This window comes from Leuciscus leuciscus (genome assembly GCF_965113295.1).
Source record: "Leuciscus leuciscus genome assembly, chromosome: 10".
Lineage (NCBI taxonomy): Eukaryota > Metazoa > Chordata > Actinopteri > Cypriniformes > Leuciscidae > Leuciscus > Leuciscus leuciscus.
The window spans coordinates 12,485,258-12,509,974 of record NC_138734.1 but is presented as its reverse complement, the minus strand read 5'-3'; the positions used below and the strand labels follow the sequence as shown (position 1 = coordinate 12,509,974).

At 38.3% G+C, this 24,717-nt stretch overlaps 1 protein-coding gene, 1 long non-coding RNA gene and 1 pseudogene across 6 annotated transcripts in view; 1 reads left to right on the top strand and 2 right to left on the bottom strand.

Annotated features, from left to right (window-relative positions):
• Positions 1-837: 837 nt before the first annotated feature.
• LOC309508349 (threonine synthase-like 1) overlaps positions 838-24,717 on the bottom strand; it is a 43,448-nt pseudogene continuing 19,568 nt past the window's right edge. Inside the window, exons 4-6 of the transcript XR_014211634.1 lie at positions 22,592-22,682; positions 22,297-22,410; positions 838-3,321 (exon numbers count right to left, since the gene is read on the bottom strand). The product of XR_014211634.1 is annotated as a threonine synthase-like 1 (transcript). The remainder of the gene's footprint in view (positions 3,322-22,296; positions 22,411-22,591; positions 22,683-24,717) is intronic.
• LOC309508485 (protein adenylyltransferase SelO-like) overlaps positions 13,196-24,717 on the top strand; it is a 63,284-nt gene continuing 51,762 nt past the window's right edge. The window contains exons 1-2 of one of the 2 annotated variants that reach the window (XR_014209454.1): positions 13,196-15,165; positions 24,247-24,413. The gene's annotated coding sequence lies outside the window, so the exon portion shown is untranslated. Of the gene's footprint in view, positions 15,166-22,776; positions 23,244-24,246 lie in introns of those variants that run through there. The other variant, XR_014209455.1, reaches the window with a different exon arrangement.
• LOC309508524 lies at positions 20,142-22,289 on the bottom strand. 3 transcript variants are annotated; one of them, XR_014209501.1, is made up of 4 exons: positions 21,155-21,985; positions 20,950-21,008; positions 20,594-20,759; positions 20,142-20,213 (listed from the first exon to the last, which is right to left on the bottom strand). It is a non-coding gene; the product is annotated as an uncharacterized lncRNA (long non-coding RNA). The 3 variants fall into 3 exon arrangements; XR_014209500.1 differs by lacking the exon at positions 20,142-20,213 and adding an exon at positions 22,089-22,289 and having other exon boundaries at positions 20,543-20,759; positions 21,155-21,946; XR_014209502.1 differs by lacking the exon at positions 20,142-20,213 and having other exon boundaries at positions 20,543-20,759.

The window sequence follows — 24,717 nt, the reverse complement described above, 5'->3', positions numbered from 1 at the left end:
TTATTTATACAAATTGTGAAATAATTTTCTTGTATTTGCAGAGTGTATTGTGATATTAATAAATATTAAGTTTGTTCTGCCATATGTGTTGTCAATTTCATGGTTGCAATTCAGAATATAGCCAAGTTTTTACTTTTGTGCAGTCAGTATGTGTAGGTTGATTGTAGATGTAAATATATTATTATATTATATAGCCCTGCATTAAAATTTTCAAACTTTAATAAAATATAAAAACTTGACATAACATTTAAAAACACTATCGACACTTACTGTACAATTCCACGTAGACGCAAGGTTCCATTAGCCTGGAAATCCAGACCTAAATCTAACTCGCTGAGCAAACTCAACTTGTGCTCTCGTGAGAACTCTGGAATACCAGGGTAAGGTTCTACAGTCGGCTCGATAAATGTATGCATTCTGAAGAGAATACACGTTTAAACAAACAGGATTCAATCCAGGATGCTCAGTCATTATACATATAAAGATATTGGGAAGAATGTTGATAAAGCAAACCGGTTTGGTTACCATTGACTTCTACTACATGAAGGGGAAAAAACGGATTAATTTCTCAATATTATTATTATTATTTTATTTGTATTTTTTTTGTGTTTGACAGAATAAAGAAAGTAATTGAGGTCTGGAACAACATGAGTGTTTGAGTGAATGATGATGAACTATCTCTTCAAGAGGGAAAAACTTTTTGTTTGCCTTGTCAGTTAATTTATTTGTATTTCAACCCTTAAAGAAATAAGCTACACATGTCAACAACAGCAATAGGAATAAAAATGATCGATAAATTATTTTTATTAATAATATTCAAAAAGAATAATTCCACCAAGTAATATTTCATTATGTAACTGTAGACTGTTTGCTGTTGCCAGCAATTAAGCCACTATCAGTATAAACAGGCTTTTTTAATAAAGTTATCAACACTAAATTAATAAAACATCTGAGAGATTATGATAAAGTACAATTAAGACTAGTTTATGGACTTACATGAAAAGCATTTGAACTATATCTCATGACTTTAGATTTGATGGAAATATAATGTTTGGGGTTTCTTGACAGACTTTGCCATCAAGTGGACATGTGCAGGTACTGCAGGTTTCACTGGACTCTCAGAAATGAGTCTTGTATCATAGTTTCTACTTCATCTGTGAGCTTGTTATAGTCAGCCTGACATACTTTATGTGGATGATGTCCACTGTTTCCCATGCACTTCAGCAGAGCGTCATGCATCTGCTCTCGGCCTCCAATGCTGCAGAGTTTATCCAACTGCTCAACAGGATCCGGTGGGATATCTTGACACTGAAGGGCTTTTAAGACAGCCGGAGCAAACTTCCCGTGGTGTGCAGTGGAGCATATCACAAGGTGCAGTGGAGCATATCGCAGGTTTTGTCATGTATACGATCGGCGACTACTTTCCCAACCGCTGTGTGAGTGTCCGTTATGAAGCCTGTTGTAGTGTGCACCTCCTGTATGGCCCTCAAACAGTCTTCTTCAGAGCACCAACCAGCTTGAAGTTCCAGATTTATCTTCTGCCGTAAAGTCTCCGACACTTTAAAGATGCACTCTCTTTCTAGATTCAAAAACAGATCTCTGACAAGACTTCCATCCCCACCGGAAGCGTGATGGATGAACCTCTGAAGGTTGGAAGACTTCAGGATATCAGTGGCAGGAGAGTTTGAAACCTGCAGCTTCCGGTTGCGGAGATCATACATGCCACTAGCGATGAAGTCGGATATGATGCAGTTATGATTGGATGCACAGATCACCTTCCGTATGGGTATATTCCCATTTGTTTGGCATACAGGGCTGACATGGCATTGCCAAAGTTTCCGGTAGGGATGCACACGTCAATGGGGTCTCCGAAAGTCAGCGTGCGATTTCTAAGCAGGTCCATGTACGCCGAGCAGTGATAGACCACCTGAGGGAGCAGTCGGCGCCCAGTTTATCGAGTTTGCGGTGCTGAGAACCGTGGCATATTCCACAGCTAAATGTCCGATCAAGCTCGAGTCCCCAAACATTCGTTTAATGCTCCTCTGGCAGAAGTCAAAATTGGACAGGACGCTGATGGACTTGGCATTGCCCTCCTGAAATCCTGTCATCTGTAGCTTCTGAATCTCACTCACTCCGTTCTCAGGGAAAACCACAAGCACGCCGATCCTCTCCCGGTCACTGTCTTTAAGATTTCTGAAGCCGTTCAGCACCGCGCTTCCGGTATCTCCAGATGTGGCCACTAGAATCAGGTAGTTGCACATCTGTGGCAGGCAGTGGGCAAACAGCTGAGGCATCAACTGCAGTGCCAGGTCTTTAAACGAGGCAGTTGGGCCGTGAAAGAGTTCTAGAAGATACTGATGATCAGTGAGGTGCTTTAGAGGCACAACCGACTGATCGGTGAAGTTCTGGCCGTAAGCACGACACGCCATTGTGCTCAATTCTACAGGGGACACATCCATAGGATGGATACAGTTTTCCAGTATGGCCACAGCTCTCGTGGCATGGCTGGATATTCTCAACCATTCTGAAGGTTCCAGTTTGGGGAAAACTTTTTTTGGTACGTAAAGCCCTCCATCTGGTGCAAGACCCTCTATGACGACATCACTGAAGAACTTGGGGTCACTTGACATTTGGCTCCTCGTTGAAACAAACACCTCTGATTCTGAATCCTCATATCTGAGCAGGGTCCTCAGGACTTTATCAGCCACGTCCTCCACGGAGTCTCCCGTCCCACAAAGGACTCTCGCATCTAGCCATTTCTCATAAAACTGCTTCCTGTAATGTAATATCTCTCTCATAGAAACACCAGCATCCTGACCCACAATCCTGTTCACCTTCATTCGAGAGAGTCTCTGCATGATATCTTCTGTGTCCACATCCAGGTACACGGCCAGTCCAGAGCGCTTCAGGTGCCGCATGGCGTCCGAATGCAGGGGATTGGAGCCGGTCAGAGAGATGACACTTCCTGTGGCTGCAAACCTGCACACTGCTTTACCTTCTTCTTCAATAAAACCATCACCACCAATTTCAGAGAGCTTGTCTGCCACACTCATTCCCCACGTCCTTTCGAGAACATCGTCATCTATATCAATAACAGGCATACCTAGTCTGTGTCCCAGAATCCGCCCTACACAGGTCTTCCCTGCTCCAGGAGGACCCATCAGGAGAATGTTTCTTTCATGCGGTTTAGAGTTTTGATTTGATAGCTGTGCTGTAGTGAAGTATGAAGGAGCAAATAGCAGGTGGGTCCTCAGCTTGCTCACTTTAGCCAACAGCTGGCCGAAACTTGCAGGGATCATCTTGGAAAAAAGATCAAATAATCTAGGAAGCAGAAATATGTTTCAGAATTAAAATCATGTCAGTAGATTACAGATAATTTGCTAAAATACAAAATGTAATGTTTAGGCCTGGTTTCACAGACAGGGCTTAGAGTAAGTCAGGATTAGGCCTTAGTTAAATTAGAGCATTTGAGTAGCTTTAATAAACGTGTCTTAGAAAAAACATGACTGGTGTGCATCTTGAAACAAAACAATGGCACTGACATATTTTAAGATATGTCAGTGCAAGATGCTTTTAGTTAAAACAGCTCAAACATACATTTTAGTCTGGGACTATCTTAAGTAGGGGTCGACCGATTAATCGGTCGGACGATTAATCGGCCGATATTTAGCATTTTTTAACATAATCGGCATCGGCCAATTTCCAGTATATCAAGCCGATTGTTAGGCGGGCGCATCTGTGGGCAGCCTAGTGTTGTTGTTGTTGTGGAACACGTGTTCGACGCACGCTGCGCCTAGAGTCATTCTCCAGCAGAGTGAGCAGACCTCATCCAGTACCTAAGGAAGGAGCTAAGTTCCTTGGAGAAAACTCCTTTATATTTAATTAAAACCTTTTGATATGTTACTGCCAACTTCGAGAAAAAATATGAATGGGCGACATGACGTTAGGCTACTTTGGATATTGATAGCGTAGTTGAGGTTGCATTAGCACAGCAAAAGGGTTGCTATCATGTCAAAATTTAAGCAAGAATTTTGCAATTACAAACAGAGAATCTGATACTTTTATTTGTTCGGTTTTGTGTGTCTTATATTTGAGAGGGTTGTCACTCAATGCAGAGAAATAAGTAATAAAAAAGTGACCATAGGTTAGTGAAGGGCTGGCTTTGCTTTGCTAGCGTCGTCGCTAGGGTTGGGTAGCTAACGTTACAGACAGACCCGGTGCTAATACGGCACTGGTGCCTTAACGACCGTTATTTACCGGACCGAATATCAATGCGGATTTCTGTGCTTCATTTCGGTGCTACTGTTATGCCTGTGCTTCTCTTGGATGCTCTGAAAACGGACGTTAGAAACGTGACGCTAGTCAGCTGTTAACTTTAGCATACTAGTAGCTGGATTAAACACGGTTAAAATGCTGGCCAAACAGTGTAATGTGTGACTGTATTTCACTGTAGACTAGGGGTAGAACGGTACATGTATTCGTACTGAACCGAAACAGTACGGGCGTCACGGTTCGGTGTATAAATTTACACGGAGAATACATGGTATAAAAATAAATAAAACTCGCAAATTAATTAATGTAATGCGGAACTACTGTTAGATACGCGGGTTCTTTGGGGACACCTAATCTGTAGCTCCGCCTTAGCTCTGAAGCAGGCTGCGATCATAGACTGTAAAAAATAGGCTGCGATGTAAAGATTGCATTGCTGGAATATGGTGTGTGTGTGTGGGAGAGAGAGAGGGAGAGGGGGGCGCGGGTGCGATCGAAAAGTCGCGTGTGTTTAAAGTCGGAAAGTGTTTACTTATATTTGTGTGTGTGTGTGTGTGAGAGAGGCGCGGATGCGATCGAACAGTGGAAACATAAAAACATACTCCGTCATTTTGTTTATAAAAAAGACATCATTCAAACTGCAAAGTGTTTAAGTTACTGTTAATTAAAATTAAGGAAAACAAATATATTAATCTGAAATGTAGCAAATACATTTTCAATTCATTCAGGTACAATTACCAAACATATCTCAAGGTCACAACAAGTGCAGATTGGTCAAGTGTTCAATAAATGTTTTTGTTGAGAAATCTTGTCGATCTTAAGTAATTATTTGTGTTATATTTTATCTTTCAAATAGAGGTTAAAAACAAGCACATAATCGGCCAAAATAAATCGGCAGCATTAATCGTCCATCGGCCGACCCGGATTTCAAAAGATCGGCCTGAAAAAAACCATATCGGTCGACCTCTAATCTTAAGACTTGTCTGTGAAACTGAGGGATATTGTATAGGCCTTTATCACAACACAATAGAACGCTGGAAGTAGCCGCGAAGCAGTGTACGGCGTCTTCCGGTTATTGCACTGGACTACTTCGCTCTCGCATCTGCCAAAAGTTTCTTTTTTTTTGTTTTGTTTTCTTGATTCCATTTTAATGGTTTGATTAAATTGTTATAACCAATTATTTAAAATGTAATGATTTAAGCCAAACTTTCTTCAAAGGTTAAACCAAACTTTTATTTTGACGGGTTGCCTTGTACACCTTTGAGTCTCTCTGTGTTTTATGATATGATAATTTTTTCTCAAATGAAGCTAAAATGCTGCTGAAGTGACTCTCAGAGCAGCTGTGTTGATAAAGTGCATTAATGTTAAGACGTTAGTGAAAAGGAGTAAGAGGATGCTTAGGTAGCTAGCTTGAAGCCAATGGGGCTGTCAGTAAGAACAGGTCCAGTCTAGTCACTCTGGTGCTAAGGTCTTTATTTTCCTTCCAAATCAGGTATTGGATATGTGTGTGTATGTAGGGGTGTATGTGTGAGCGTGTGGTTTCTACAAAGAACAGAAATACAATGTTTTAGTTTACAATAAACATAACATTGAATTCACAGGAAATAAAAGTAATTTAAACAATACATGAGGCCATCTACTCATACTATAATCTCAAATACATATCTAAATTACTAAAGAACATGCCTAAGCAGGAAATACAGCAAAATAACACATTTAGGACAAACTTAAGAAATGAATAATAGTTAAGTGTCAAACAAAAGCACTTACATGGTCAAATACGCACACGCAGGAAAAAACAAAGGAGAAAGAACTCAGTCCTCTGCACAGTGCATCCATGTGCACCAGAATGAAGGTGCTGTGGGCACAGGTGCAATTTATAAAGCCTGATAGTGTCCTAATTGGCTTGAGATCAGGTGGGTGGAGCTAGAAGTTAATAGTAAAATTGACAAGCCAAGAGGGGTGTGGCACATGCTTGGCACCTTGAAGCTTAGGGACACACAACTTCTCAACAGTTAGGCTGAAAACATCATGCGTGCCTCAGTGTGTGTGTGGTAAATGAAACCATTCATTCACAGAGATACACAGAACATGCATGATTCCTATTTAAATGGTCTTTATGTGGTTTAATATTGACAGACACTGGTCTATATCGCGATTTTATTTAAGTTTACTGACCTACTTTTCATCTAAAGGTGTAACTACTTAACCACCGGAAGTGCGAGTACACTGCTTGGTGATTTCGAATGTTCCAAAACCAGGAAATGAGATAAAGGCCTATTGGTTTAATCTGATTTGTTTTAATAAAGACACAGCCCGTCCCAATGGAACCCTAGGCCTTCGACGTCTTTCTCCAGTTCCACGCTTTCATGACATAACGCTGCTTTGTCTGTCGGGTGTAAGTCTGCTTCCTTCTGAAACCTAAAATGACAAATGGGACACCCTGCAGTCTTGTGGAACACCACAGATGCACATGAAGTGTGCCGTTTAGAACAGGGCCTTAAAAGTCACAATGAAACGGAAGTATAGACAGATCTTTTCTTCTGCATTGTGATATCTTAATGTAACAAATTATTGAAAGGAATAATAGTAGGACTTTCTTCACGCCCAGACGAAACTTACCAATTCACAAAATTAACGGAATGCATACCGGATATAAAAAATTGGATGACTAGTAATTTCCTACTACTTAATTCTGAAAAAACAGAGATTCTAATTATTGGACAAAAAACTCCCTCACGTAATAACCTAGAATACTGTCTAACACTTGATGGCTGCTCTGTTAAGTCTTCATCGTTGGTTAGGAACCTGGGTGTGCTCTTTGATACCAATCTTTCATTTGAAAGTCACGTGTCTAGTATCTGTAAAACCGCATTTTTCCATCTTAAAAATATATCTAAATTACGTCATATGCTCTCAATGACAAATGCGGAACAATTAGTTCATGCGTTCATGACATCAAGGCTAGATTATTGTAATGCTCTACTGGGTGGTTGCCCTGCACGCTTAATAAACAAATTACAGCTGGTCCAAAACGCAGCAGCTCGAGTTCTTACCAGAACCAGGAAGTATGACCATATTAGCCCGGTTCTGTCAACACTGCACTGGCTTCCTATTAAACATCGTATACATTTTAAAATACTGCTGATTACTTACAAAGCACTAAATGGTTTAGCTCCGCAGTACTTGAGCGAGCTCTTAACGCATTATAGTCCTTCACGTCTATTGCGATCTCAAAATTCCGGCCAGTTAATACAGGGTGTCTACAGATAACAAGTTAAATTTAAGACTTTTTAAGACCTTTTTAATGCCACTTTGAATTAAATTTAAGACCAAACCTGTGATGGAAATACACATTATATTGCATACGTATATGTAATATTTAACCTAAGTAATTGAAATAATTTAATATTAACTACTTGTTTATTGAACTAAAATCAATGTAACATTTGCAATCGTGAGAATATTCAGCAAAATAGCTCCCGTCATGTTATGTTACTTAACTATATCACATGTTATAAATAAATAAAAAAACAACATTTAGAATTTTTACCTCAGTATGTTTCTTCTGTGAGTTTTTTTATGTGTGCCGTTATGCTCATTTGTTTTGATTTCTTACTATAAAATCTATCACAGAGACAAGCAGAGCGAGCCTCAACAGCGTTACCAGAAAAAGCCTACATTATCATTATCAATAGCAGTTTAAGTAATAAAATCTGAATCATTCTCGCGATTCGATGCTTCACTGGTTATTTGACGGACATTAGGTCCGTCAGACTGGAGAAATTTTAGCGGTAATGTGACCAGAAATATTTAAGACCTATCGAATCTGAATTTAGGACATTTTAATACTTTAAGGCCTTTTATTAGGAACATTTTATTTAAGACTTTTTAAGGACCCGCGGCCACCCTGAATAACCAAAATACAATTAAATATATCTAATAAAATATATATTTTAAAGTTAAATAACCAAAATACTATGTTTGATAGTTATACTTATAATTTTGTTTCTATTACATGCAGTTCTAACTTGAGCTCTTAGCTCTCCGGTTAGAATATTGGCTTCTTACTGACCCTTTAAAGGTATAACGTTACTCCACCGAAAAATGAAAATTCTGTCATCATATACTCACCCTCATGTTGTTTCAAACCTGTATGAATTTCTTTCTTTTGCTGAACAGAAAGGAAGATATCTAGAAGAATGTCAGTAACCAGACAGTTTTAGATACCATTGACTTCCATAGTATATATTTTTTTCCTACTATGGAAGTCAATGGTATCTAAAACTGTCTGGTGGAGTATACCTTTAAGAAACACAGAACTCACTCTTGCACTCACACTTACAATCTCACACACACACACACACACACACACACACACACACACACACACACACACACACACACACACACACACACACACACACACACACACACACACAGATATGTGGTTTATGAGGACTCTCCATAGGCGTAATGGTTTTTCTAATGTACAAACTGTATAATCTATCCCCCTACACTAACCCTACCCCTAAACCTACCAATCACAGATTTAGTATGTTTTTTAAGCCGTTTGGTTTAGAAGGACACATATGTCCTCATAAACCATGTTTACGTTGTAATACCCATGTCATTATACACATTTGTGTCCTCATAAACCATATACAAGAACACACACACACACACACACACACACACACACACACACACACACACACACACACACACACACACACACACACACACACAATAACACACTATATTTTTTTATTAGCCCCGGGTCTAGCCGGACAGCCTGTGTGGGTGTGGGTGTGGGTGTGTGGTGTGGTCATTGAAAATGTGTTCAGATATATATTCTTCACAGAAAATGAGCCAAGGCCAATGAGTCTGAGTTTGAAAAAATAATTAATCGTATAATTTTTCTCTTGATAAAAAATGAAACCGGGTCCTACAGACCCGAACACCATACAAGGGTTAAAACGACACTAACGAGACGCTTAACAACACAGTGTACAAAACAAACATTTTATATAGATATCATATTCTAATTAAATGAATACTTACAATCACAGAAATAATGTCCTTGGCGATGGTCAATTTGCTGCTGCTCGTATCCGAAAGCTGAATCACAGCTGTTCTAAATAAGCTACATATGATTGGTTAATAATAATCCTATTTCAGTATCTTGCCGCACTATTGGCTCGACTGATATAGTAGGCAACCGCGTTTGCCTGCATATTTACGGGTCGTGCAATATCATTTCGGGGGAACATGTGCAATAAATGGGAGTGGCAACACTTTTCATATCGTTGAGAATAAAACAACCGTCCCAACTTTACAAATCCAGGTTCTCTCTCCATGGGGATCATCCATTTCGAAAAGTAAAGCAGATACGGAACCTCGGCCCACGCGAGATGCAATGCGATTGGTTGCTGGACCAGCCAATGGAATTAATATGTGTAATATTAATATTTAAAATTGCCTAGTCATTAGATTTGTGAATTCTTTTTCTGAAAAACAAAATTATATCATTAATCTTTTAATTATTTTGGCAAAGTTTTAAATCCATAAGACAAAAATAACTCAAAAGAAACCCTCCTATATTACCTTTTATAACACTGATCTCACAATATACTTAGAATATCTTTTAAACATGAGATCACAAAACAAAAAGCTTATAAAAACAATACAAATTTTAAAGCTTTTCAAATACATATAACTGCCCTGATATTATAAACTTTAATTTCTGCATTTATTATTTATTTTTTATTTTATTATTATTATGTACATTTATACTTTAGTTGTTGTTGTTATTCTTTGGTTTATACATTTTGAATTGTATTTACAGTGCTTTGTATTCATTTAGTTTTTTGTTGCATTGTAGGCTACTTGAAATGTTTGTAATTTAACTAAATAAATAAAAAGCACAATATGTTATGTATACCATACGTAATAAGATGTATTTCTAAAATCAATACTTTCAATATTATAATATTATATATTATATGACGTTACTGTCACAAAAATAGCTTTAATGGTTCTGTTTTTTTGTTTTTTTTTAAGCAAGTCTGGAGGCTAATGAAATGAAACAGTAACGCTATTTCTGAGGATATTTCTATTGTATTGTATTGTATTGTATTGTCTTGTATTGTCTTGTATTTTGTACTGATTTTCTTGCAGGTTGGCGATGGCGCGTAATTTCATGATGGGTGGAAGAGGAAGTGAGTGCTTTAATTTTTAATTTATTTGTTATGGTGTGTTGTACAATGACTGACTGATCCCATTTGATCCCATTTATTTGATTCATTGCATGTGAAATAAACTTGAATTGAATTTGAGTAACTTAACTGAAGTAAAAATCTGTAATTGACCACAGACATTGATTATTGATTATTATGATTAAACTAACGTTATGTGATATGTGAAATATTCCATCCTTAGAGCACTCCAGATCCAGGAGAGCTGCTTTCGGTCAGACGGCTGGTCGGGAGGTTTGGAGGTCCGATTCTGATGACCGTGATCAGGATCCGCTGCCCCGAGATGGACAAAGTAAGTTACACAATTTCCTTACTTGAGTGAAAGTAAGTTACAGATACTTTTGGTCAAATATTACTCAGTTACAAGTAAAAGTTGAAAAGACTGATTTTTACTTGAGTAAAAGTACAGAAGTACTTGTTTTTAAAAGTACTTAAGTATCAAAAGTAAAAAGTAAATGTCATTGCACTGTTTTATTATTGTTTGTAATACTTACAGTACCTTATGCCTCTGAATCTATGCCTGCCTACCTACCCACCCTCATATCAATATATAATTTATTTCTAGAACACAGTTCCTGTAGTGGGATTGAATGTGAGATTGAATAAGTGCTCTCAATAACGTCCACAATAGTTTCGGGCTGTTCCCTCAAATAGTGCCCTATTTAAAGATTTTTGGCTTTTAGGATGAATATGTCAGCCACTGTTATAAGCTAGTGTGCTCCAAAACAATGACAAAATGAGCATTTAAAAGACCAAACCCAACATTGAAAATGAAAGTCAGATTGATGTCAGAATCCAACTACTTTCTACTCAAGGACCTTGACATAAATGTAACGTTAGTGGAGTAAAAAGTATGATACTAGTCTTTCAAATGTAGTGAAGTTAAAGTAAAATGTTTCCAGAAAAAATAGTACTCAAGTAAAGTACAGATACTCAAAAAGTGTACTTAAGTACAGTACTCAAATAAATGTACTTTGTTACTGTCCACCTCTGCCGCTGCCAGACCCGACCCAGACACAGAGCCAGGATCGTCCTGGATATTTACCATCTCTGTCTTCTGAGTTTTCTGTTTCTGTGTCCACAGGTCAGGCTCACGGGACGAGGGCGAAGCAGAACCCAGATGTTGGACGTCCGTCCACTTCATCTAACCACTCTCGCAGAGGTCAGAACAGGGCCGGATATAGGCATGGGCAAGGAGGGGCAATGCCCTCCCAAATGCCGTGACTGCCCCCCAAACGTGATGGCATGTAAAGATCCCAAATTTAAAAAATATTTCAAGAAAAATGGTCAGAGTGAGCGCTCTCTGCTCTCTATCCCTCATTCAAAGTAGCTACTGATTGGTAGATGCATAGGGAGGGCGTGGCCTGTCGCTTCACCGGCTTGTGGTGATGGTGAACCTGCTGAGCTTCACGTCTCAGTCAGTCACTGCAGAGCGGAGTACGCAGACACACTGTCGTCAGCTGAGCTCAGCCCCTGTTTTGAGTTTCCTTCGCCGTCAGTCACTGAAATTATTTGGTTACTCTTTCTGTAATCGTTCTCATTCCCTCCATATCTCTCTATCGCTTTCTCTTGTAATTTGCACCGAGTGACGAGTCGAGTATGCGCCGATTTCTGGTTGCTAAAGCTAGCACTGGCAGCAGCAACGAGGCTGCTAGGGCATTAGCTGCAGCAGAGACCGAATCACCCGGCTCGTCGGGTGATACTGCTCCTCGACTCGCTACAATTTCTAACCCCCGTGCCCAGTCCAGTACCAGTACACCTAGTTCTAGTTGCACAAGACCCGCAGCCCCCGTCGTTCCCAGCCCATCCGTGGCTGTTGCGGATAAAAAAAAAATAAAAAAAACCCAAAAAGAAATAAAAAAGATTGAAATAAAAAACGAAAGGACAGACAGACAGACAGACAAGACAGACAGGAAGACAGACAGACAGACAGACAGATAAAAAAAAAAAAGAGATAAATGCAGCCTCAATTCTGGCTCACGAGAAGGCCATAACAACAGGTCTAGATATGGACGCATTTGTTAGGACTTTTGCACAGAAAAGCAGACGACTGATGCTATAATGACTGATATAAGCCATGCTGTGTACAGAGCTAAAGAAATGAAAACAAACCCCCCCAAAAAAGAAATAAAAAAGATTGAAATAAAAAACGAAAGGACAGACAAAGACAGACAGACAGGAAGACAAACAGACAGACAAAAAAAAAAAGATAAATGCAGCCTCAACAGGGCACAAGCCAGTGTCCTATTTGTGCCGGTCCCAAGCCCGGGTAAATGCAGAGGGTAGTGTCAGGAAGGGCATCCAACATAAAACCTGATAAGACAAATCAAATGGATCAAAGGAGCTGATAGATTAGAGCTGGGCGATATAGGATTTTTTCATTTCACAATATATTTTTTCATTTCTGGCCATATCGATATATATCACAATATAAAATCAAATCACTATATTTGTCAAATTTAAATGTTCCGTTAAATGACTTGCCCCCCCTGATATTCTACCTGCACCCCCTAGTGGGGCTGGCTGAATCCGGCCCTGTTAGTTATGATATGAAAAAAAATCTCAGCTCTCAGATTCTGTCAATTTTATTACGAAATTCAAACAATAAATACCGTTTTGGTGCTTGTAATTGTGACACGACAGATCCCTAGCGGCACGTGACCCGATCATCTCTACTAGCTATAGTAAATAAACACGAATGAACAATGTTGAAAGAAACAGTACAGCTTACCAAAATGTAGCCTATATTCTTCATACATAATATCGATCAATCAATCAAACAAAGGGGTCAATAAAACAGCTGGAAACAATTATGTCACATAACATTTACCTCAGGAAAGCCATTTAATGACCATAATATAGGCACGTTAGTTGGCTAGAAAAAGAGCTATAGAGAGTATTTTGCTAAATATGTGTACTATATTACATATTTATTATATTTGTACTTATATCATTAAATAAAGTTGTTATTATAATAAAAACGCATTATATTTAATTTGAGTTATTTTTAACCTTAAATAATAGGCCTACTACCAGCTGATAGGGCTGTCTAGCCTATGTATTTTTTTTTCTTGAGAAAAATGAACGCCTATCTTGTGTACCTAACATTTATCCAAATGAGTCAATATTAAATCAAATCGCAAGAATTGAATTGAAATCGTGACATTTGTTTCAAGAAATTTGTTTAAAAAAAAAAGTAGCTTTCCAGAAATTGTACCATATAAACATTGTAACATGTTGTCACTAAACCTAATAAAATTCAGTTTAGTTACTAAAATGTTTTGACAATCACAATACACTTATTGTGATGCAAGTTTTTTTTGCAAATAAAAATAAAAAGTTTTTTTTGTCTATAAAACGCCGATAGCAGGCCGGGTGAAACCCGTAGTTGTTGGGACATCAGAGACCGGTTTGTCCAGGAGGGAAACATGTTTATTAGCAATAGCTGAAGTGTCCGACGTTTTGAGCCATTCCTACGCACATTGCTTGATTTTTTTCCCCATCTGACTTCAGTAAAGGGCTGCGGACCTTTCCCACCATCTTTTCCGACATGAAGAATACACTTTACGGGTGTTAATCGAGCTTGATCGCCGCTATCAGATGAAGATGCGCTGCTTACGTCCTCCTCCATGTTTACATGTGCGTAGTGATATTGGCTTGATTTCGGCTGGGACCTACTTACATTTTCGATGCTGATTGGTTGAAAATCTAGCTCAACAGTTTTATATGTCTCAATACGCAGTCAATATAGTGCGCCAATAAATTACAATTTCTCATTAATTGCAGGATAATGCGTGGAGAACTTTTTGCTTGGATACCTTTTATTTACGTTAAACATATTGAGCAAAAGAAAAAGTAGTGCCCCGTTTGTCGGAACGAAACTGAACGATACAGCTCACGTACAGCGGCCTAAGAGTCAGACAATAATGGAGAGACTCAAGAAGTGACAACATGTAGAATGCAACAGTACATTTCTGAATGGTTAGTTGATGAATTTAGGTAGCTTATGTGTCATCTTCTATTCATTGATTAGCATTTTTTAAGGACTTCAACATTACACACTAACTAAAGTTAAAAAAGTGAAATCATAATCAACCACCCCTTCAAGCGTGTGACGGAAATGTCTCGCCCCTTACCATATTTGGAACTTCAGCTCCAGAAGCAATAATGGCAGGTGATCATGTCAGAACTACCTTATCAATTCGAGCTCGATTCTGATCCGGAAAATGCAGATGTCCAAGATGAGCGATCATCTTTGCATGGCGGCGCTGGCGGCAACAATAATACAGCGAGAACAAAAGTTACGACATTGTTTCTACTCAGACAATTCATGGGACCATATCATCTGAACATATTTCCAAATGAAATAACCCTTTAAAGGCCCATAATAAAAGAGATGTCTGTTTTAAATGAATTTCTTGAAAACAATGTCTAAACCCTCCTCAAGTGCTTTTCATCCAAACAGTATGAAGATCTTACATATGATGATTATCATCAAAAACTAATTAAATCTGTTCTGTTATAGTTCAGTTCAGCAGGAGAGATCAGAACCAGCGCCCAGCTGTGTGTCTTTGAGGAGTGACTGGTCTATGGGTCTTCCAATACATTTTAAGAATGACGATACACAGACTGATCTCAGGTAGGCTATAACATTTCTTAAAGACATTTAAATATTTTAATGAAAGAGATTTTTGAATAGTCAGTAGCAAATTCTTAAAATATGAAAACATACTTACAGGCTGTGTGTGAGTCAGAAGCGCCAATATGTACATGCAAATATGGAATTGCCCCACTTTTTAGAATCAGCTTTGTGTTTGTGCACGGCCTGCCTTGTACTCTCGCAGGTTCTGGAAACAGTCCTCCGAAAATTGTGCAGCACACAGTCGAATGTTTTAGTTGTACTGTTCTGGAACAGTTGTAAATAAAGTTGAAGCATTGTTTTCTAATTGTGTCCTCTTTTGGAAGGCCAAACTCATTTCGTTTGGCTTTCACAGCGAAAAACACAGTGTCTCTACGACATGGCGGCGCTGGCGGCAACAATAATACAGCGAGAACAAAAGTTACGCCTTCTTTCTTTGCGTATAAATTTATTTATGAAACTCTGCCCCCACTCTCTGACCTAGATTTGTTGGGGCGTGTTTGAAAGAAGAGTTTTAGGAAGGCGTGGCTAACCTGCTCTGTCCAGTCTGTCGGTATCCGTGTCCTCTTTGCTTCGCGATTTTTCTGTGCGTGAGAAAATGGATGTGTGGCGTGAGAGCGTGTGAAAAGTGTCAATTGCGTGAGTCTCACGGTGAATGCATGAGAGTTAGCAGCTTATAGCTTACAGCTTATAGTCTGTTATTATATTTTGGCTTAATTCTATTTGTTATTCAGATTTTACCTCAAATATTACCTTTGAATTGGAACAACATAATGAGAAGTAATTAGAATGTTAATGCTACACTAGAAATTTTCTTGATAATCTTATCATGTTTACTGTCCCTAGATAGCAACTTCAGGTATATCACACATTTCAAACTGGTTTATTTTGTATTTCAAGTGGTAATTCGGCATTTTTGGGTTTATATGATAAACAGGTTTGAAAGTGCAAAATTCCCTATGGTTTCCCTTTTTTTCAAAATGGGCACCTTTAGCATAATTTTTCTCAAAAACTGCAAGGTTGTGTGTGGAGAACTTTTAATCTCTATATATTATAACTATAACTGAACCCCTAATCTCTATATATTTCTGATGTTAAATATTAAAAAAAAGTAGGTAGTTCCCCACTTGGTGGAACGAAACCCTATTTCTAGGCCTCTTTTAGGCTACCGACAGCGGCCTACTGCCATTATTGCTTCTGGAGCTGATGTTCCAAATATGGTAAGGGGCGAGACATTTCCGTCACACGCTTGAAGGGGTGGTTGATTATGATTTCACTTTTTTAACTTTAGTTAGTGTGTAATGTTGAAGTCCTTAAAAAATGCTAATCAATGAATAGAAGATAACACATAAGCTACCTAAATTCATCAACTAACCATTCAGAAATGTACTGTTGCATTCTACATGTTGTCACTTCTTGAGTCTCTCCATTATTGTCTGACTCTGGTTTGAACATAAACATTGACATTTTCAGTGCATGTCTGTGTGAGGTAAAAGGATAAAATATCTGTGGGGTATTTTGAGCTAAAACTTCACATACACACACTGGGGACATCAAAGATTTATTTTACATCTTGTGAAAAGAGCATTATACCACCCCTTTAAGGTTATTGGGCCAATCACAATGTACTGGCTAGCTGGCCAATCAGAGCACGCCGCGCTTTTCAGAACGATGAGCTTTGTAAAAATCAACGCATTTCAGAAAGGCGGGGCATAGAGAAGCAACAATAATGTACAGTATGTGTAGAATAATGAGTTTGTTTGTTTTTTAACCTAAAACCGCATAAACACATTGCATTACACCAAATACACAAAATAATGTTCTTTTTAGAACCGTCATATGACCCCTTTAATTGTATTACATTGATACCATCTGTTGGTCATTTTTGGAGGAGTCATTTTGGAGGAGGTTATAATGGGTTTGAGGTCAGAATATAGAATAGGGTATTTTTTTGAGCTCTGAATATACATGTAAGGCCACAGCAGCACTGCTGCACATTACCTGCAATTCCACAACGCCCAGGTACCAACAAAAAGGACTGCAGTCCATTTAAAATGACCACAAAAGCTGGGTGTTTCAAATATTATAAGCATCTCTTTCAATAAAATGCTATTTATCTGATTCCAAGCCATGAAATTGGAACACTCATAGATATGTCTCTCTTGCATCAGGTGAAGACAATGTCTATTATGAATATCATAAATACAAACTCAAAACACCATAATATTAAAATGTTAATCATGACTTCACTGCAAAATTTTTCGTTGTGAATTTACAATAAATAATTGGATAAATTTTGCATGACTTTCACAGTAAGGATTACAGTGAAATATACAGATACACAGTGAAATATACTCACAGCAATTTACTGTAATTTTATATCTGTGATATTACAATGCATTGTTGTAAAAGCACAACTGTATACTGTAACTTCACAGCTTCAATGACAAAGCAATTACTGTGATATTACAGTACATTACTGGGGAATTACAATCTTTTGCTGTACATCGTTACAACAAGGCCCTGTATTTTACAGTGTGTACTGTGAAAGTAATGTACAAGTTGACAATAATTTACTGTGAATTTACAATCATTGTACAATTAACCCCCTCCCCCCCAACAAACAACTCTGAGGTAAAGTCAATGTTAGCCCAATGGCATATTTATTAACAAATACATATTTTTCAATGTACAGCAGATGCCAAGAACTTCAAGAGTTCAAGAAATTCAACTTTCTAGTCATAAAAGTCATCTTAAAATGCAGAAAATGCAGAGAAATTGTGCAAACTCGCAATTCAACTACCTGTCTCACAATTCAACTATTCATCTAGCTGTGTCACAATAACAGTAATGGACAGGATGGGAATGAGGCCTTCATGGCAAGATAAGAGAGCGATGAAGGAATGTCGTAAAGGGGTCAGGCGCTCCTCTCAGTCTCAAACATTATAATGAGTCCACACGTAAAAATCTTGTAGTGCAAAGTTGTCTTGAAAAATTACAAAAAGAACAAGGCTACTCAAAACTGAGCCTGACAACTACCGCTGCAAAAAAAACTATGATGCCCACTCAAAGTCAATAAGTTTCCTCAAAAGGGTGCTCACATGAGGGTTCATTGTTGTCCGCTTCTTGCTCTTTGAGCCTCTTTCAGGATTGATGCCCAGGAAGCACCTGTTAATAAGCAAAGATAGTTTCAGTTTTAAATAGACTTACAGTATGTATTGCAGACAGCATTTATCAAGGTGTGCTTTTTGCTGTGCTTTTTCCCCACATCAAACCCTAATAGATTTATAATCCAAACTTGTTAGATCTTACTCTCACCATATTTTTTTTTAGCCATTTTTAGCCAAGGTGCCTCAGGTTAGGTTTGCCTGAGGCAAATAGGGTTGATTTTCTACTATGAGAGGCCAGGGCTCCAGACTGCGACCAAATGGTCGCATTTTGCGACCAAAATTTGAGAGTGTGCGACCAGTAAATTTGTTTTGTTTTTACACGTTAAACGGAAGGGGCGCGTCAATGAATCCGGAATGTGTGGCAGGCCAATGAGTGTGAGAAGAATTGGGAATGGCCACTGTAACTGGCTAATGTGTGGAGGGGGAGGGTCCTAGAGATAATCGAGCGCGCGTAAACGTCCGTGGGAAGGAGACGGAGACAAATATCAATGTCACAGACACAGCCGGATGATGATTCAGAATCAGAGGTTTGTGAGGTGATAAAGGCCCGAACCCACCATTTTCGGGAAGACTGGCTGCGAGAATTCAGCTGGTTGAGGTACTGTAAGGAGACGAACTTAATGAACTGCGAATGTTGCAGTCGCTATCCCAGAACTGCGGGGAAAACGAAGTTTGCAGACAGTGCAGGCACTTCGCAGTTTAAACACAATATGCTAGTTAGACACATTCTCAGCCTCAAGCATAGAGTATTCCGTGACATGTTAATAAATCAAAACAAAATGAAAGCGGAAAAAAACTGCGCTACTCATTTCTGCGTCACGGACCGTTTAATAGTTCGAACCAATAATAGACAGCGCAGAGCTTCTCTCGCCAGTCGCGGGCGGATCTCGATCACGCAACACCGTCACATTGTGGACATCCAGTGAAGAAATCCATTGAGTTCGCGACAGAATTAATAACATCGTTGCGAGATCCAGTGAGAAACATTCAGATTCAACGCAGAATTTTCTGTTATAAACCATATCAGATCAAACAGCGCTAACGTGGAAACCAGGAGAAACATGTGCCATGAACGAACAAGTTATAGAAGGCTTTAGGTCCACAGATCAGCAACATTCACCATGGATTTAATGTAGTAACACTAACTGTAACGGTATACTGTGGTTATAACAGTAGCCTACACATATCTTTTTCCAGCACTTCAAAACTATAATATCATATTTAAATGTTATTTTTAATGTGTTGACCAAAAAATTTTTTGTTCAACCTTTAAAGATTGTCTCTATTTATAAAACTAAAAGTTTCAAGAAGTAGGAAAACTCACACTTTTTTAAAAAAATAAATAAAATTAAATTACCATTGTAAACATAGCTGCTGAGGGCGCTTATTGGCTATTTTCAATCCCTAGTATCTATTTTGTCACTCATTTTGCTATTGAATTAATATTAAGACATTATGAATGATAATAGTTCAAGTTAATTTTATCTACACCTCAAATTAAGCTCAGTGCTTTGTCATCCCACAGTGCTACCAGATACTTTCTGTAGAACTTAGTGCCACTGCCCTCAAATGTTAGTCTGGAGCCCTGTGAACTTAAAATAAAACTGCACATTGTAATTTCTGTACGTTAAGTCTATTTATTATCAAAGCATTTGTCAGTAATACAGTTATTTTTGGGGGAAATGTGAATAATTGCATTGCAAGGTGATTTAAGATGTGCCCCTAAATTTTCTGCTTGCGCTCCTAAAATTTTAAGTCAGGGGCTACAGCGCTCCTAATAAAAAAAGTTACTCTGGAGCCCTGGAGGCCATATCAACGTGTGCCGCCACTGAAATGCATCTTCACGCAATTGGCCAGTTGGTAAATTAAAACCAAACCCTGTTGAAAGTATGACAAACATATCCTTTTCAATAAAGGGCCTGAGAGCATTTAGTTCTGCTTTGAAAGAAAATTTCATCTACTTCATTCAATGCATTCACATTTCGCAATAGACGTTTCAAAATCATCATCACATAGCCTGCCCCAAAACAAAATAAATAGCTGTGATTGGACCGGCAGGTATTTGTCAGCATAACATGTGTAGAAACCCAGACTGATCTGCAGAGCGAAATTGAATGAGTTCGCGAGATCAGGATGGTCTCACCAGGCTAGCCTCAGGTACCTCGTTTGTCAGCATTTTTGACCTCAAGACAATCATTGAGTTGGAAGCCTGTACTATAATGTGAATTACAAGATTAAATGTTATCTTTATAAAATACCTTTGAATGAACTCCAGCGTCGACGATCCAGCGGCAGGATACTCAAGGTTGAAGACGTAATAGCTGCTGAAGAAAGCAGCTACTCCGTGTAAAAAGAAAGGGTGTGGGCCCATCACGACATGTCCCTCGATGGATACAAGCCATCCAGAGGGCTTCATCATGTCACCTGAAATGAACAGATACAACATTATGTGTTATGAGCACTTTGCGATCTGCTTAAGATACAAATGGCTATACAAATGTAATTCTTATTATAATTATAATTATTATTATTATTTATTGTGGTCTTGTAGATTTCTAGAATGAAAACAAAATAATGAGTTAGAAATGTCGATACTAGATCAAAGTAACATTACCTTGAATGATCAAGCAGGGGCTGCTGGGGAGTTCTGCAGTATTGACCAGTGGCACATGGCTGTGACATAGTTAACACACAATAGCATGGATTTAGGATAAAGGATAAATATTGTTCATTGGTCAGAGGTAGTAAATCATGCAAGGTAAATGTTGATAATGTAATCACTCATTTTGCATTTTAAATATTTGAATAAAAAATCTTACATCAACTTCAAGCATCAAACTCTCTCTGATGACCTGGAAAGAAAAGAAAAGAAAAAGGAGAAATTACACAAATGCAACCAACAATAAGAATTTCAGTTTGAATGCAGATTATGATCATTGATCATTGTAATTTAATTTTATCCGTATGTCAAAAATGATAGTGGTATATATATAGTGTTTTTTTCTGTAGCACTTTGAGATTGCTCACTCAATGTAAAGTGCATTTACAACTTTTACAATTATTATTCATTCATATCAGGACAAGTGGGAAACCCTAGTGTTAAAACCCTCCCGTTGTCGAACACGACATGAGACTAATTTACTCTAGTTAGCTCAGTCATGTTGTAACTAGGATATCCGCTGGAAAAATATTTTTTCATGGACCGTTTGGTTTGAATCAGTTATTAAAGTTAAACAGCTAACGGTTAGCCCTGCTAATCTATGATAACCTTGACTAATTACAGAAATGTGCACACATAAATAGTAATGTTTGTCCCATCATTGGTTTTATAAACTTTACAAACACCAGATTTGTCTAAACGGTGCTGTGACATGAAAAATTAACTTATAGCTAAACTCTCGTCATTACTAACATTACTACTATTAGCAAATGCTGTGAGAGAACGTTCAACAATTCCGGGCACTTGCTAACAAAATGTGAACTGTGTCATGCGATAAACGTATAAAGTAAATATTATTATCATATTAAAATAACATGGGTGTAAGTGCTGCAAACATTCTGCTCACCTTCTCCATTCAGCCCGAAAATTCAGAAGAGGGACACGACCGCGCCTTTTCAGTTCAAATTCAAAACAGTTCGGTTATGTCATGTGACTTCCAAGGGCATATTTCAATACAATATTTCACTGTAATAATACTGTTTAATGCTGTGAAATCCTTATTTTTTTCACTGTGTTGCTGTGATATTACAGACCTTGTTGTGATATAACAGCAGGTTTTTGATTGCAGTATTTTACTGTAAAATAAGAGTTAAATGCTGTAAAATCCAAGGATACTGTAGTTTTTACAGGTATTCATTGGGATATTACAGGGAAACTTAATTACAACAAGTTACTGTAAAATAATACTGTTAATTATTGTGAAATGCTGGTAATTTTTAACAGTGAAATGTTGTAGCCTACCTGAGATCAGTCTGTGTATTGTCATTCTTAAAATGTATTGGATAATCCATAGACCTGTCACTCCTCAAAGACACACAGCTGGGCGCTGGTTCTGATCTCTCCTGCTGAACTGAACTATAACAGAACAGATTTAATTAGTTTTTGATGATAATCATCATATGTAAGATCTTCATACTGTTTGGATGAAAAGCACTTGAGGAGGGTTTAGACATTGTTTTAAAGAAATTCATTTAAAACAGACATCTCTTTTATTATGGGTCTATAAAGGGTTATTTAATGTATTCATTTAAAGTACCTGCAAACTGGAGAAAAATCTTCATCTCTGGATGTTTGTCTGTCATCCATGATGAAGCTGAACAGTTGAAACAGTCTGATCTCCACTGACACTGGACGTAAATGACGAACAAACACAAAACTAAAGTAATTAAACTTAATTAAACATCTTTATCATTGATCTGATCATGAGAGTTGGAGGTAAATAGAAATTGACATCGATGCGTTCACTCAAAAAAGTAATTTGAAAAATCATCACATAGCCTAACTTACAGCACGATACACAAAAGAAACCCCGTTCCTTTACTACAGGATGAAAAATGTCAAACACATCCTCAAGACATTAAAGGGCCTCAAGACATGAAAAGTCCCCTTGATCCAAATTTAGTCTAGATATCCAACCGATTCACAAACTCCTCCATCTTTTCCATCAAGGAGCTACCCATACATTCCTGTCTACGGTTTTATAAAAGTTTTTGTGAAATATTTACTAATATTTTGTATCGGAACTTAGGAATCGACTGTCTGATTACATGGCGAAACATCAGCTTTCTTTTACTTTCACTTTTTATCTGTGACGAAGGGACACGTGATTAAATGATGTTTTATTAACAAGGTTCGGGAGGAGCACGTTCAGATAATTAACACAGGTGGAGAGCACTCAGCAATCAATGGTAAGAGGTGCATATATATTCAGCAGTCTCACCTCATTCCATTGACAGTTTTGCAGCATTCCTCCACCACCCCTTCTCCACCCTTCTAGTCCTAAACACTTCATACGGGGGGAGTACTCTGGATTCGGGCCGAGCTCGGGGTCCTCCCTCCGGACAGCACGCCAAATACGCATTAAACTTTACCCTTCAAAATCAAATTATATGTAAGTGTGAACTCGTGAAACTGCTGAAGTCGCTATAATGTTGGTTAGTATTAATAGTTGCCCTTATTTGTAAATAACGTGAGTTTAACCTTCAAGATAAAAGTTTACAGCTTATAACTCCAGTAAATTTAGTGTGCTGATAAACTCCAAACAATATTTATGAATATGACACGGATTAATGCATTTGTAGGAGCCACAGCAGATTCATACCTGTGTTCGCCAGTAGAGGGCGGTGTGCGCTGTGTAGTGAAAGCGGGTGTGCGAGACAGACGTGCATGCACGATCATCTGTCTATATCAGTCATACGAAATATAAGCGTTCATCAGCATATTGCTCCACTTCACCATCTCACCTAAATAGAATCTATCTAGTCCTGCTTCCCCTGCAATTCAATAGGCTCTGAACCACTCCTACATTATTCCTCCTCCTCTTCACATCCACTAAATAAATTGAATTAAGGTGTTTTAATTCAATTTAATTACGAGGTTCTTCACCTTTCCTTAAGTTTAGTTCAAGTCTTCTCCTATACTATGTTTTGTGTATTGTTTCAAGTAGGACCTACATGTTTCCCCTAACTCTTTTAGCAATCAATTTAAAACCTTATTAAATTTCTTCAACATAAAAAATATATTTTTTAAAATAAAACTGCCACTTGTTCCATGATTATAAGAGCAAATTGTCTCTCCGACCTCTCTCTCCAATCTTCCAACCACATCCCATTCATTATAATCTTTTCTATTTCTATAAGTTTCTTGAAGCAAAACATTATTCATTATTAAACATTATTCATACATATCCAGATCAGATGGAGGACCTGCGCCTAGACACAACCACAACGCATGATGTAGTCAGCTTGATCCGGGCCGTATCCAGATCAGATGGAGGACCTGCGCCTAGACACGACCACAACGCATGATGTAGTCAGCTTGATCCGGGCCGTATCCAGATCAGATGGAGGACCTGCGCCTAGACACGACCCCAATGCATCCCTGAAGTGTCAGCAGAGATTGTGTCAACTAGACTCTCCCCTGTGAAGGCCTCATCAACACGACAGCCATCGGCACTGATCCTCAACAAACCCGTCTCCATACCAGCGTGATGACTCTGATCTTAAACCAAATGAAACTGGAAATATTCTGATTGGTCCAATCCAATCTGATTTCTGACCTGGAATCATAATCATACACTGTTCGTTCGTTGGCCAGAGGAGAACTGCCTTCTGAGCCTGGGTTCTCCCAAGGTTTTTTTCTTCTGGAAACAAACTTTTTTGC